Here is a 12,910-nt window from a genome sequence, read left to right on the forward strand (position 1 = left end):
ACACATGTATCTCTTGCACCTTCTGTACAACGTTTTTATTCTAGCTGGGTTAAAAGACGGAAATTTTGGCAATTTGAATGCATTATTTCCATGATTTCTCTTCCTTTTCTTTTTTTCCTGAATGGCAGGGACTTTTTGCAGGTACATGTACATATGTGTATCCTCTTCTTCAAAAACCTTGGGAGAAGAAACTTTTCTCAGCCGTATGACCCAATGGCACGAGGAGAATTCACCAGTGGCGTAGATATACCTATGATTTTACTAGTGGGCATGGTGGGAGGCACAAGGGGGTTACCAGCATCTTATGAGGGGCACCAGCTTTCATTCATCCCTTTTTTGGGGTGGGGGGGCACCAGGAATTTGTGGGGAGGGGGGCATGTGCCCCCAGGTCCCCCCGTGGCTACACCACTGGTTTTCATGTGAATGGATTCAGTTTGTAAATGGGAGCATGTGTACATGTACGCTGCAGCTCACCTCATGTGGTATGTGTACATTGTATTTTTCATGTACATGTATGCATGTACCTTTGCATGCATCATTAAACATGTTGACATTTTTAAAAAAAAGAGACAAAAGCTTGGTAAATTATTAATTTTTGTTGATTCATCCCAAACGATTAATCCCGAATTTTTTGTCAGTGTCGTTAGAACACAAAGATGATATCATACTGTACATGTACATGTAAGCAAAGGCTTGCATGTGGAACACAGACAGTCACACAGACAGACAGCGCAGAATGTACTTGAACAAACAAAAGAACAAACAACACGGGGAGACAAAACACAGGTTGAGAACAATACGGCCGTTTCACAATAGTGCACCACCTAGAGTTTGCAACACATTGGCCAATCACAATGCCCGTAATTTGTCGACCCAATGCACGTTTGGAAAGGGTTGACAAATTTTGCGCGTTATGACTGGCCAATGTGTTGCAAACTTTTGGTGGCACTTTATTGTGAAATGGCTGTATTAAAGCTTCAGCTGGTTGTAATTTATGGGGGAAACCAGTCAGACATGCATGATAATCAAGTAAATAAACTACAGAAAAGAAACAACTTGTTTGTAAATTACAGTCAAACCATAACACACCATTTTGCTTTTAACAAGGAAATCTGTAAGTTCTAATACTTTGTTCTTCACCGTTTTTGTTCCTGAAATTTTACACGTACATGTACAAGGTTACTGTTACAACAAGGTATATGTACATGTAATTTGCAACGTCCGAAAGACCTTTTATTAACGAGGTTCAACTAAAAACTTAAGCATTAATTAGGCTTGCCAGTTTGGACTACATGTACTGGCAACTTGAAACTTCAGATTTAGTTCTAGAACAAAGTTCATCTAGCCACTTGCTATTTTTCACGCAGTGTTGATGATACATGTACAGCAGTTACCTCCTCATAGGGCTGAGTTAATTCGAATAATTCCGTATTCAAATATTTGACCTTCAATTCGATCAAATATATATCTGAATATTCGGTCGCGCCAACCGGCAGATCACTGATGAAGAAAAGGCCCCATACAAAATATCTGTTGCAATAATGCACACAATTATACACTATAATCATTACAATAGCTTCTCATGTCTGAGAGTATCTCCAGCCACAATTCAGAAAAATTTAAAAGATGAACAATACTTCTTGACCTGTTGAAAATTTCTAGTCCTTTCAAATTTTTAATTACTTTTTGAATTTTGGAAAGATTTCTGTCGCTTTTCACTTAAATCTTCTTGAAACAAGCCTCCATAGTGCAATTTTTCTCATTTACAACAAAAGGAAATTCTCCCAAATTCCTTTTCATGAAGTTTTTATTTAAATATTCAATTCGGAAAAGAATTATTCAAATATTTGACAATCAATCAAATAATCAGATATTCGGCACAATTAAGCCTACATGTACATGTATCTCATCACCAATTCTGCTGCAGCCAAGTTTGTGAATATTCAACATTTGGTGACAGTGGCGATCTTAGCTACATGTACATGTACATGTACATGTATGGTACCCTGTACTTGTAAAACCTTGCAGTGTGGCAATCAAGTGCTTTTCGAGTTCCAAGGCTCTATGCCAAATACTAAATTGGGTACAAGGGAACCAAGCTGGAGCATCATACTTACATGTACATGTACACTGTTACGTAGGCATTTGATGATAAATGCACAAGTATTACAACATAAATACATGCAGGACTTTAGACACTCCCAGTTTTGTAAAATCTACATGTAAGTTTCAAGGAGAAAAGTACTCAGAGAGTACTCGGCCGAGTACTTTTTGAGTACTTTTGTCTTAAAAACTTAATTTTTAGTGAACAGTGATAGTCTGAAATCATCATTTTACTTTGCAATCTTACATGTACATGTACTGTAGGCCTACATGTACCTTTGTGCATGTACAGTGTACATACATACATACATGTACATGTTCCAACATCAATTGCCCGTTTACATGCGTTTGAGATTTTCAGCTTTGTTCCCTCCTTGCTACTGGTAATATTCGGCCGAAAACCTGGTACTCAAAAAGTACTCAACTTCAACACTGGAACCTTGAAACTGTAACAATGTTGGATGCATGTAGCTGACGGTATGTATCCATGCATGCACTCACAATTACAAATTCAAAGGAATATGACTCGGGCTAACAACAGATATCCACTCTCCAGAGTGCACCTGGGCATTGTTTACCATGTCTGCAGACAAACTTCCAATAGTGCATTGATCTTTTTCCATTTGGGGGTGCTGAGGGATTTCACGGGCCCAAGTGAAAAGAGTGTATGACTTCAATCCATTTCAATCAGCGTTCTGTGTGGCGTGCAATGCACTAAAAGCTAATGGTTATCGATGATGCCTTTTTTAGTTGGAAAATTTATCACTGCGTTGGCTGTTTTATTAGATAAAGGGTAAGGCAGGCCTAATGTGCCGGTATAGCTTTAACGTGTATTTCAGGGTGTGAATTATTTGTTTACTTGATGTTTGAGAGCTGCTTTTGGCAATATTGAGGGTGGTTATACCCCCATGACCACAGGCAAATGTGAAGAGGAAGTGAATTTGACGTCAAGAAAGACTTGCGTCCAAATTGTGCACGGGTTGAAATGTGTTCACCTTTTGTCAATTTGCAGCGTGAATACTTGATTGGATGTATTTGATTAGAGCTGGCCTCAATTTATACTGGGCAAATTCTGCATTGAAAAACCTTTAAAATCCGACAATGACGTGTACATGTACAGGTACATCAAGAGTACATGTATTCTCTTTGCAAAATTACACTAGGCCAACATGTACATGTACGTACATGTATACATGCGTAGGTCAATGTGACTTCATATCTCCATTAAGTTAAGCTTCTCTTTGAAGACAAAATAAAACTCACCTATAGACGTGTTATTGGTTGGAACTTGTCAGCATCTCGTTTTCTTCACATATTGATACATCAGAAAGTCCTGAAAGGCATTCAAATAAACAGTACATGTGTACATGTATGGCACGTTTCCCAGCAAACAATAACTGCACGCAATGACTGGTTTTAATTGCCATTAAAATTCTTAACACCATCCAAAACAAACTTCCCACTTCATTTGTAAACATGCATATACAATGCAGCTGTCAAAATCTCTCAAAAGGATCAAGATCTGTACTTGAGAATGAACTTCAAATTCGTACAGTGCGTGAGGCAAAGGCCTGAGAAGCACCAAAGCAATTACCTCCGATGACTCCATAAAGTTCCTGCCCTGGTAATTATTGCAGCATTTAATGCGAATATTCCATCGTATAATTACCCCTGGTGGAATGACAGTTAATGCATGTCTGAAACCATTCCAAATTTATCACCGCGATAGTCTGGCGCCATTTCATGAAAACATTTTACACTTGGTTCCTGTGTAACGTGGTCAGCGGTGCTGAACATGCCCAACTTGTCTAAAACTGGTTGACCAACATGTGGTCTAGAAGCCATGATGCTTAAAATAAACCCGACTAATTTGTTCTGAGTAACTAGCAGTTTTTTTTATTTTAACCGACAATACAGAGTACCGGGATGTACAATACACTGTAGCCAAAATGACTTTATGTGAGCAAAACCAAGTGTTTTGCAAGATCTTTCATTCAAAAAGCTAACATGTCTGCAAACAAAATGCTTTGGCACTGGGCTTTTTAATAATAGAGTTCACCCAACAGTGTCCAAAAGATGGATGGTTTGAACCATCTACATGTACAGCCGTACCAGTACATGTACAGGTACTGTACATGTACAGGTGTATGTACAGTGTAGTTGACCATTTGGAACCAGGCCCTGTGGTATGGCACATCACTGGTTATCGGTGACGATTTCATTCATCGGAGCACAAGGAACCGTTCACATGAAAACTACGGTGATTGTCTGGAGAGGTTGCTGGTCGTGAACAGTGTGAGACTTGACGCCAACCATGCCAAACTGTGAGCGATGATGAGGTTTTTACAAACTAACTTGGCCCGGGTCATTTGAGGGTGACCGCACTGTGCATGTGCATAACTAATTTTAAAAAAATCACCACATGTAGGAAACCTGGGGAGGGGAAGGGAAGGGGGAGGGTGTGTGCCCCACCCCACCCTCGGAGAAAATGGACAATAATAAAATAATGAAATGAAAAAGATGGGAGAAACAGGGCTGAAAATCACCAATTTGGGTGAAAAGACGTACAGGTAACTCTGAACAGACCCCCTCTACAGTTGAGAGTACCAGTGAATTAGTTTGTTGCTGATGAGCACTTTGTTTCCTTCCCAGCCCTGAAAGAGCTCCGCCCCCTCTCTGGCATTGATCAGGCTTTGAACTGAGTCAGTCAAACAGTTGATATGTGTTCATGTATAAAAAAAACCCAGTGGGTAAAAATGTCATCTAAACATTAAGGTGCTAGCATCAAAAAATTATGCTGGCATTGTTGAAAAAAATTGGCCTGGTTTACATGGTTTATGGGATTGTTACAGACGAGGACTTTGGAACATCACAAACCCATTTCAAGTTCCTACAAATTGATGTTTCCCAAAATACATGTACTGCATTGTGATTCCATTCAAATGACGGCCTTGAAATGGAAAGGAAAAAAAACCACAGACATCAGCCCGCAATGTGCAAATGTCAGCTAATAAGGCAAAGGCCCAAAGAGGAACCGTTGCCAGGCAACAAAGCAGTCTTTCTCAGGCAACCGAGTCTAATTTCCGAAGAGAAGAAGACAAAAAACATGACTTTTGTTTGAACAATATAATGAGGAATTGCACTGACTGGCTTGATCACACATCCATAATTGCTTTGAAGTGGAGAATGCCAGCCATGTGAAGGCACGTACGTGTACAAGGTGCTGTGTCCATCCTATGTACGTATCGTAGATGAAGCTGACGTGGCTGAGGAGTGTTTTCACGACCCTGACTTTCGGCCTCGGTCATTGATTGCAATGGTCATTTGGGGAACTTTGGCTGAATGCCTGCATGATGTCATTGTTCAGACAGACCAAGTGAGAAGCAAAGCTTGGATCTTGCTCTTCGATTGGTCCAAAATGGAGGAAAAGAAAGACACTTTTTCAGTTGTCTCCAAATGGGTACCGGTACTGTGGGGAGTTGCCCGTATATTTATCATGTATAATCTACATGCACATGGTATACGCCTTTAAGATCCTTTCAATGTTTACGTTGTTGCATAGCAACTGAGAGGGTCCCCTCACCCTTCACGTTGACGTGGCCTTGCGCCTCTATTGGAATTAGCTCCATTTAATTTCTATCATGACAACATAAGATTTAGCCGGAATACCTTCCACCGACTTCATTATCTGTTTAAAAACGCTTGGATTCATTTTTATTGTAATTACGGGCATTGTCAACATTTTTACTATTTATACCGCGCTTGGATATGCCGGTCTGCCCAGTGTGCGTTACCGACCCTTCGACCACGTCTAGTCCTTTTTTCTTTCCGTGGCCATCTCGGTGGAGACAGCGCAACATTTCGGGACCATTTCGGACAGTTTTCAGCCTGTTCCCTTGGAGTTGCTGGGCCCTGCAGACCACTGTAGGTCTCGCAACCCGTGGTGTCTGGGTGAGTCGGGGTTTGGGGGGTATTTGGCATATCCTAGCGCCGGTATTTTGTAATTTCATCCATTATACGTTGCCATTTATGGTCACTTATAAACGTTCGACATGTACATCGTCTTCGCGCTGTACCGTCACGTGGTCAGTGCATTTGCATAAAGCCCCAAAGCCACCGTGAATAGAAGTTTGGGTTGTGCTGTTAGCTTAAATAGCATATTCGCTTCCATGTATTATGTGTGCTATGTATAAGCAGTACGCACTCATGCCATTGCAGAACACCATTGCATTTGATGTCATTGTTGTTTAATTATTGTCCATGAATCAACTAAAGCACTTATGTAATTAATTAGGGTTCGTGCTTTTGTATTAATTTATAGGGTTTTCTTTCCATTGACGAATAAATTGGAGGTGATTATTTGACGACCTGTGTTACAAGCTGATCCAATCCATCCCTTACCGGGAGACCAGTCTCCCCCCTCCGGATCGTCAGGGTCCGCCCCCAGCGGGCGCGCAAGCGCTGCCGCTACAAGTTCTTGGCGTCGTAGACAGGATTGGATGAATGTGGAGCTTGATGTTACTGTACCCCAGATACCGTCGTGTGATGAGGGACGAGACTGCTTTTTGTTAAGACACGCTGTGGTTATAGTTTGTTATTATTCTTGTGTAATAACACCTTTTTGCTTAAATGCACTTTTTACTGTAAAGGTAATCACATGTGAGTGCCTGCCTTTTTTTAATCCTATGCGTGTTCTTAAGGCAATTTCCTGATTTAAATGTCATTTTTGTTACATGTTACATGTTTATTGGAGTACTTGTATATCTCATTTTTCTTGTAACTGCCCGGGGTGCCCAGCAGTTTATCAGCACATGTATTTTGATACCATAGTGCTTGTATTATTACGTAGCTCTGTTGGTGATTGCATTTTAAGAGGTTTTGCCTCTCTTGTTGTTTTTGGTGGCCCGTACGTGGTTTGTTTGTCACTCTGACGTTTTGACTTTAGTTGACTTCAGACTAGAACCATGGCGACACCTGAGGGTTTGGCTGATGTAATAACAAGGTCGAACCAGGCATTGGCAGAAACTCTGGCCAATGCTTTTAAAGGGCTCAAATACCAGAGGGCCTCGACGGTTAAGCTCTCGAAATTTAACGGGCGCCCAAGGAAATCTGGGGACCCGACCCTGACTGAGTGGCTTGACGATCTTGAAACTTATTCCCGTCAATTGAGCTTGTCTGAGGACGAGAAGTTGTCGGTAGCAATAGATCACCTCGGCGGTGACGCAAAAGAAGAAGTTCGCTGCTGTCCAAAGACCGAGAAAGACCAGTTTAGCAAACTTCGGGCTCTTCTTAGGTCTAGATTTGGCACCAAGGAGACAGTGCAGTCACTGAACTGCACATTTTACTCCCGAAATCAACTAGAGGGAGAGAGCCTGGAGGACTATAGTAGGGTACTCATGCGACTATATGACCGCATGGAAGCGGCTTCCACAGACCAAAGTGAGAAAGAGGCACTGGGTAAACTCAAACAAAGTGCTCTTAAGGAACAACTCACGCGTGGTGCGCGTGATGTGTTAACGAAGCGCGAGCTTCGTCGACTTATACATGAGAACCCTGAACTCCCTTTCTACAAGTTTAGGGAGCTTGCTTTGAACATCTTGCGCGATGTTGATGGTGAACCAGCAAGAACATGCCCACCGACATGTTCTGTGCCTGACATGAATGGTGCGGCTCCGCATGTGGATGCCGTGACCTCTTCTTCGAAGACTGCGCGTATAGGGGGCGATCACGAGTTACTTACTGCATTGGTCGAGGGCCAGAAGCATCTGCGCGAAGCAGTGGAGCGCCTCACGCGACAGCAAGCGGAAACCTTAAAGCAGATACAGAAGTTGACAAACACAATTGCTTGTCAGAGTACTGGTGACCAAGCAAACCAGAAACAAATTCCGAAGAATCGGAAAACCCCTGTGCAGTGTACTTATTGTAAGAAGAGTGGGCATTCAGTTGAAAAGTGCTTCAAGAAAGAGTACGACTTGAAGGCTAGCGCAGAGAAAGAGCAAACTGGTAGCCAGGCAAAAGCATCTGACAGACATGTTCAGGAAAACATGTCGCCTCCGTCGTAGAGGGCGAGACGTCGGAGGAAAGTGTTAATGAAGAGCCCACATTCAGTCCCATTACTTCTGATACAAGTAGGGTTTGTGTAGAAGCTGACAGGCGTAAGCTTTTTGCCAGCAGTCCTACTGCTGTGATTTTGATCAATGGAGTTCCGGCAAGGTGTATTTTGGACACTGGAGCCGAGACTTCGATGATATCATCACAGTTCTACCATGGCCATTTGGCTAAGGTAGTCGGGGGGTTGGATGATGTGGGTGGGTTCTTCAAATTGATGGGTGCGAATCACCTCGAAATACCACTTGAGGGTTACTTGGAGACACAAGTTGAGATTTTAGGCCAGAGGTTCTGTGCCAGTTTTGTAGTCTCTAGTAGTAAACTCTGTCCCGATCCTGGGGACAAGAGTAGTAAATACCCAGTTTTGCTGGGGTGTAACATTCTTAGGAAGGTCGCATCCAATGCAAAGTTTCTGGAGGTCTGTCGGCCAAACTCGGACTGGGATTTGGCCATTCGTTGGTTCCGATCCATGACGTCTGCTGGTGCAGATGGAGGGGTAAGGGAACCTGTGACCACCATTTTTGATGTCTTGACACGTGGTGAAGAGACAATCCAACCACGGACCGTGAGAGAAATTCACTGTGTACTAGGTGGGTCTGTAGTCGACCCGCAAGGTAGACTTATGTTAGTCCAACCTTACCCAATTAGTTCATCATTGGATGAAATTCATTGCGGAGTACGTGATCTAGAGGGTGCGTGCCACATTGTTGAGGGTCTGCAGCAGGTGGATGGACCTCATTTGTCATTGTTGGTCGCGAATACAAGCCCCAATCCATTGGTAGTTCCACCTTCCACTAAAATAGGTACTGTGAGTGATGCTTGTTTGACAGAGCAAGTTGTGGTTGATTCTGTTGATAACTGCTTCCATGTGTCCGTGCACAATGTTGTGGCAGGTGTGCCAGACGTGACGGATGTTGATGCTGAAAGTTCTGGGCCGGTGGGTTCGGAATCCCCTGGGCATGGTGGTGTGCAGGGTTCTTGTGATCAGCAAGGGGAGTTGTTTGTGTTCCATGATGGTACAGAATTCTTGTTGCCTCCTGGTATTAGTCTTAGGAGTCTAAATGCCACAGATGCACTGTCGGCGGCCGAGTTGATTCGGAAGCACCAGAATGTTTTCTCAAAGGGTCAATTTGATCTCGGCTACTGTGATTTGATCCCGCATGAGATTCACCTTTCAGATGAGAGGCTGATTAACTTGCCTTACCGCCGAGTAATACCAAGTCAGATATCAGAGGTGAAGAAATTGTTGCAGGATCTGCTTGACCGTAAGATAATCCGGCGATCAGCGAGTCCGTATGCTAGCCCAATAGTGCTGGTTAGGAAAAGAGATGGACAGTTGCGACTGTGCGTCGACTATAGGTGTCTTAATGCTAAAACGCATAGAGACGCTTTTCCGCTACCTAGGATCGATGAGACCCTAGAATCACTCGGAGGGGCCAAGCTGTTCTCTTCTCTCGACCTAGCGCATGGCTACTTTCAAGTAGCCATGCATCCTGACTCGGTAGCCAAGACTGCGTTTAGAGTGCCTTGGGGGTTGTACGAATTCCTTCGTCTTCCCCAGGGGCTCTGCAACAGTCCAAGTACTTTTCAAAGGATCATGGAGCTGATCTTTGGCGACATGAACCTTTCAGAATGTGTATTGTACTTGGATGATTTGCTCGTCTTCTCGGATACTTTCGAGGAACATTTAAGGAGGTTGGACAAAGTGTTCAGTAGGCTTGAGACCCATGGCCTGAAGTTAAAAGGCACTAAATGTCAGTTGTTCCGCACATCCGTTACCCACCTTGGTCACATTGTCAGTGACCAGGGTATTGCTGTAGATCCTACCAAGATCGAGAGAGTCAGAGACTGGCCGACTCCAACTAACCTTGATCAGCTTCGTTCATTTCTGGGACTAGCGTCCTACTATAGGCGCTATGTGCAGGGGTTTGCAAAAATTGCAGCACCCCTGCATGCACTGAGCGGCAAGGCCCCAGAAAAAGTAGGGAACTCTAGGGGGACCCTGCCTTGGTCAGAGGAAGCTGATGAAGCCTTTCAGACCTTGAAGAGCGCGCTTTGCAGTACACCAGTTTTGGCCTACCCTCAGTTTGACAGGGACTTTGTGCTTGAGGTTGACGCGTCCCTTAAGGGACTTGGGGCATGTCTATCCCAACGCGACGATTCGGGTTGTCTTCACCCCGTAGCATATGCCAGCAGAGGGCTCAGGGGAGCGGAAAGAAATTATTCCGACCTCTCTAGCTTTAAGCTAGAGCTTCTTGCCCTAAAGTGGGCTGTGTCAGAGAAATTCAGAGAGTATCTTTGGGGTAGGCATACACTGGTTTTGACTGATAACAGTCCTGTTGCCCACTTGCAGACAGCCAAACTAGGTGCAACTGAGCAACGTTGGGCTGCTCAGTTGGCCCCGTTCGACTTAGAGATAAGATATCGATCAGGTCGAAGTAATAAATGTGCTGATGCACTCAGTCGGAATCCCCCTGAGGTGACTGATGTTGGGGCGGCGTGTGTGTTTCAAACTTCAGCGGAAAGTACCTCTGTCCCCGTAGAGCTGAGGCCTGCCTCAGCAGGCCATTCCGATTGTGCAGGAGGTGTGAGCGCATCTGATGATGACGCTCCCTTGGTGACACCTTCGGTGTTCCCATCATATTCCCACTCTGACTTGGCGACAATGCAGAAACAAGATGAGGCCCTTGGAGTTGTGTGGGGTCTTTGGAATCGCCGCTGGGACCCTGGGCAAGGTCACGCTGATGCTGATAGCTCTAATGCAGAGGTAAAAGGATGGGTCCGAGAGTGGTCACGCTTGATAGAGTGTAAGGGTGTGCTATATAGGTCTGTTGAGGACCCCGGACTTGGTCAGGTGACTCAGCTCTTAGTTCCAAAGAGGTTGCGAAGGGTTATTCTTGAGGCGTCACACGATCAGTGGGGCCACCAAGGGGTTGGCAGGACCCTTAATTTCATTAGAAGGCGTTGCTTCTGGCCGGGGATGAGTTGCCATGTGCGGGAGCACATCCGTAACTGTTATCACTGCACAGTCTCTAAGGCTCCAACACCAACAGTACGTCCACCGATGAGACATCTGCTTGCGTTTCGCCCACTCGAGAGGTTGGCGATTGATTTCCTAAAGCTTGACCGCGGTCATGGTAATTACGAGGACGTCTTGGTGATGACCGATTCCTTCACCAAGTTTGCGTTGGCTGTAGCTTGCAAGGACCAGACGGCACCTACGGTTGCTCGAGTCCTGCGGGACGAATGGTTCACACGTTATGGGGTCCCTGCACAAATCCATTCAGATAGAGGGAGGAATTTCGAGAGTCACCTGGTACAGGAGATTTGTGACTTGTATGGTATCAAGAAGACCAGAACGTCCCCTTACCATGCGCAAGGAAATGGGCAGACCGAAAGGTTCAATAAGACTTTGTGTGGTCTTATAAAGTCGCTGGATAGTCACAGTAGGAGCAAGTGGCCAGAACTGCTTCCGTACCTTGTCTTTATGTACAACAGTACACCCCATTGTGTAACGGGCTTTGCGCCATATACACTAATGTTCGGTAGGGAACCTCTCGTACCTCTTGATCAGCTCATTAGCAATACGGGCAAGAGTTGGAGCGAGAATGTTGCTCAGCAGCAAGCAACATTCCTAAAGCGTGCGCACAAGTTGGTTAAGGATCGTATGATCAGCGCAGCAGCGGCTAATAAGCAGCGCTATGACAAGCTAGCCCAGGCGAGCCCTCTTCCGATTGGGAGCAGGGTATTAGTGAAGCGGTGTGCATTCACAGATCGCCATAAGCTAAGCAACCACTTCTGTGAGGAACAGTACATAGTCGTGAAGCGCAATTCTGCGAAGGACTTGTATGCGGTTAGGCCTGCTCTGGGAGGTCCGGAAAGATGGCTGAACCGGAAAATGTTGGTTCTTGACCCTAGAGGGGAACTCACCCAGTCAGGGGATCCATTTCAGAAGTTGCCAACCATAAAAGATTGTTCTGATTCTGATACAGGATCAACTTCAGGTGACTCTGAGGATGAGCTGCTGATCGCTGTTCCAGGGCGGTTGTCTGATCGTGCTGACAAGTCCGTTGCGGAGTTGCCTTCTGGTGAAGAAGCTGTTCCCCAGCTCAAAGAAACGACTGGACCGCGACGTTCTGAACGTCTGAGGCAGAAATGCCAATCCAGCACCCTGCCTACTGGAGTCACCTAAATTAGTTCCTGTAGTTTCATTGCAAAGCCTTCTAGCAAGCTGAGAGGAGGGGTCGCCTGTGTGTAGCAGGACAGTGGCATTTTGCCACCTCCTTATTCATGCTTGTCAGCTTGGTCGAGCTGTAGTGGGCTTGTGCTGTTTCGATCATGTACATTATGTAATTTGATCTAGGTGGGGCACATTGTATGCCCAAAGTACATGTATTTTGCCTGTACGTATATTTTTGCATTCAGTTTGTTATACATGTAATATATTGGTACATGTAGTTTAGAGTTAGACTAAGTTCCGAAGTACCCTTGTTACTTTGTTATTTTGCCCTCGTTTGTTTTTCGACGGCTTTGCAATGTCTGAACCGCTCAGTGTATATTTGTTTGGGCATTCTTTTGTGAAAAGACTTGATAGGATGGCCCGTCAGGAACACCAGTCCGTGGAAGAATTACTTGGGCTTGCTACAGAAATTAACTTGACTGTCGAGGGTCATCCAGGTTTGAGTTATGACCGTCTATT

The 12,910-nt window shown here is 44.6% G+C and overlaps 1 protein-coding gene across 2 annotated transcripts in view; it reads right to left on the reverse strand.

Annotated features, from left to right (window-relative positions):
* LOC110982355 (EF-hand calcium-binding domain-containing protein 4B-like) overlaps positions 1-12,910 on the reverse strand; it is a 51,228-nt gene that overhangs the window by 28,300 nt on the left and 10,018 nt on the right. Inside the window, exon 2 of one of the 2 annotated variants that reach the window (XM_022240701.2) lies at positions 3,367-3,436. The exons of the other annotated variant lie outside the window; for it this stretch is intronic. The gene's annotated coding sequence lies outside the window, so the exon portion shown is untranslated. The remainder of the gene's footprint in view (positions 1-3,366; positions 3,437-12,910) is intronic. 2 annotated transcript variants of the gene reach the window in all.

The sequence above is a fragment of the Acanthaster planci genome, linkage group LG21 (genome assembly GCF_054643075.1).
Source record: "Acanthaster planci isolate LZ-2023a linkage group LG21, COTS_SCS, whole genome shotgun sequence".
NCBI lineage: Eukaryota > Metazoa > Echinodermata > Asteroidea > Valvatida > Acanthasteridae > Acanthaster > Acanthaster planci.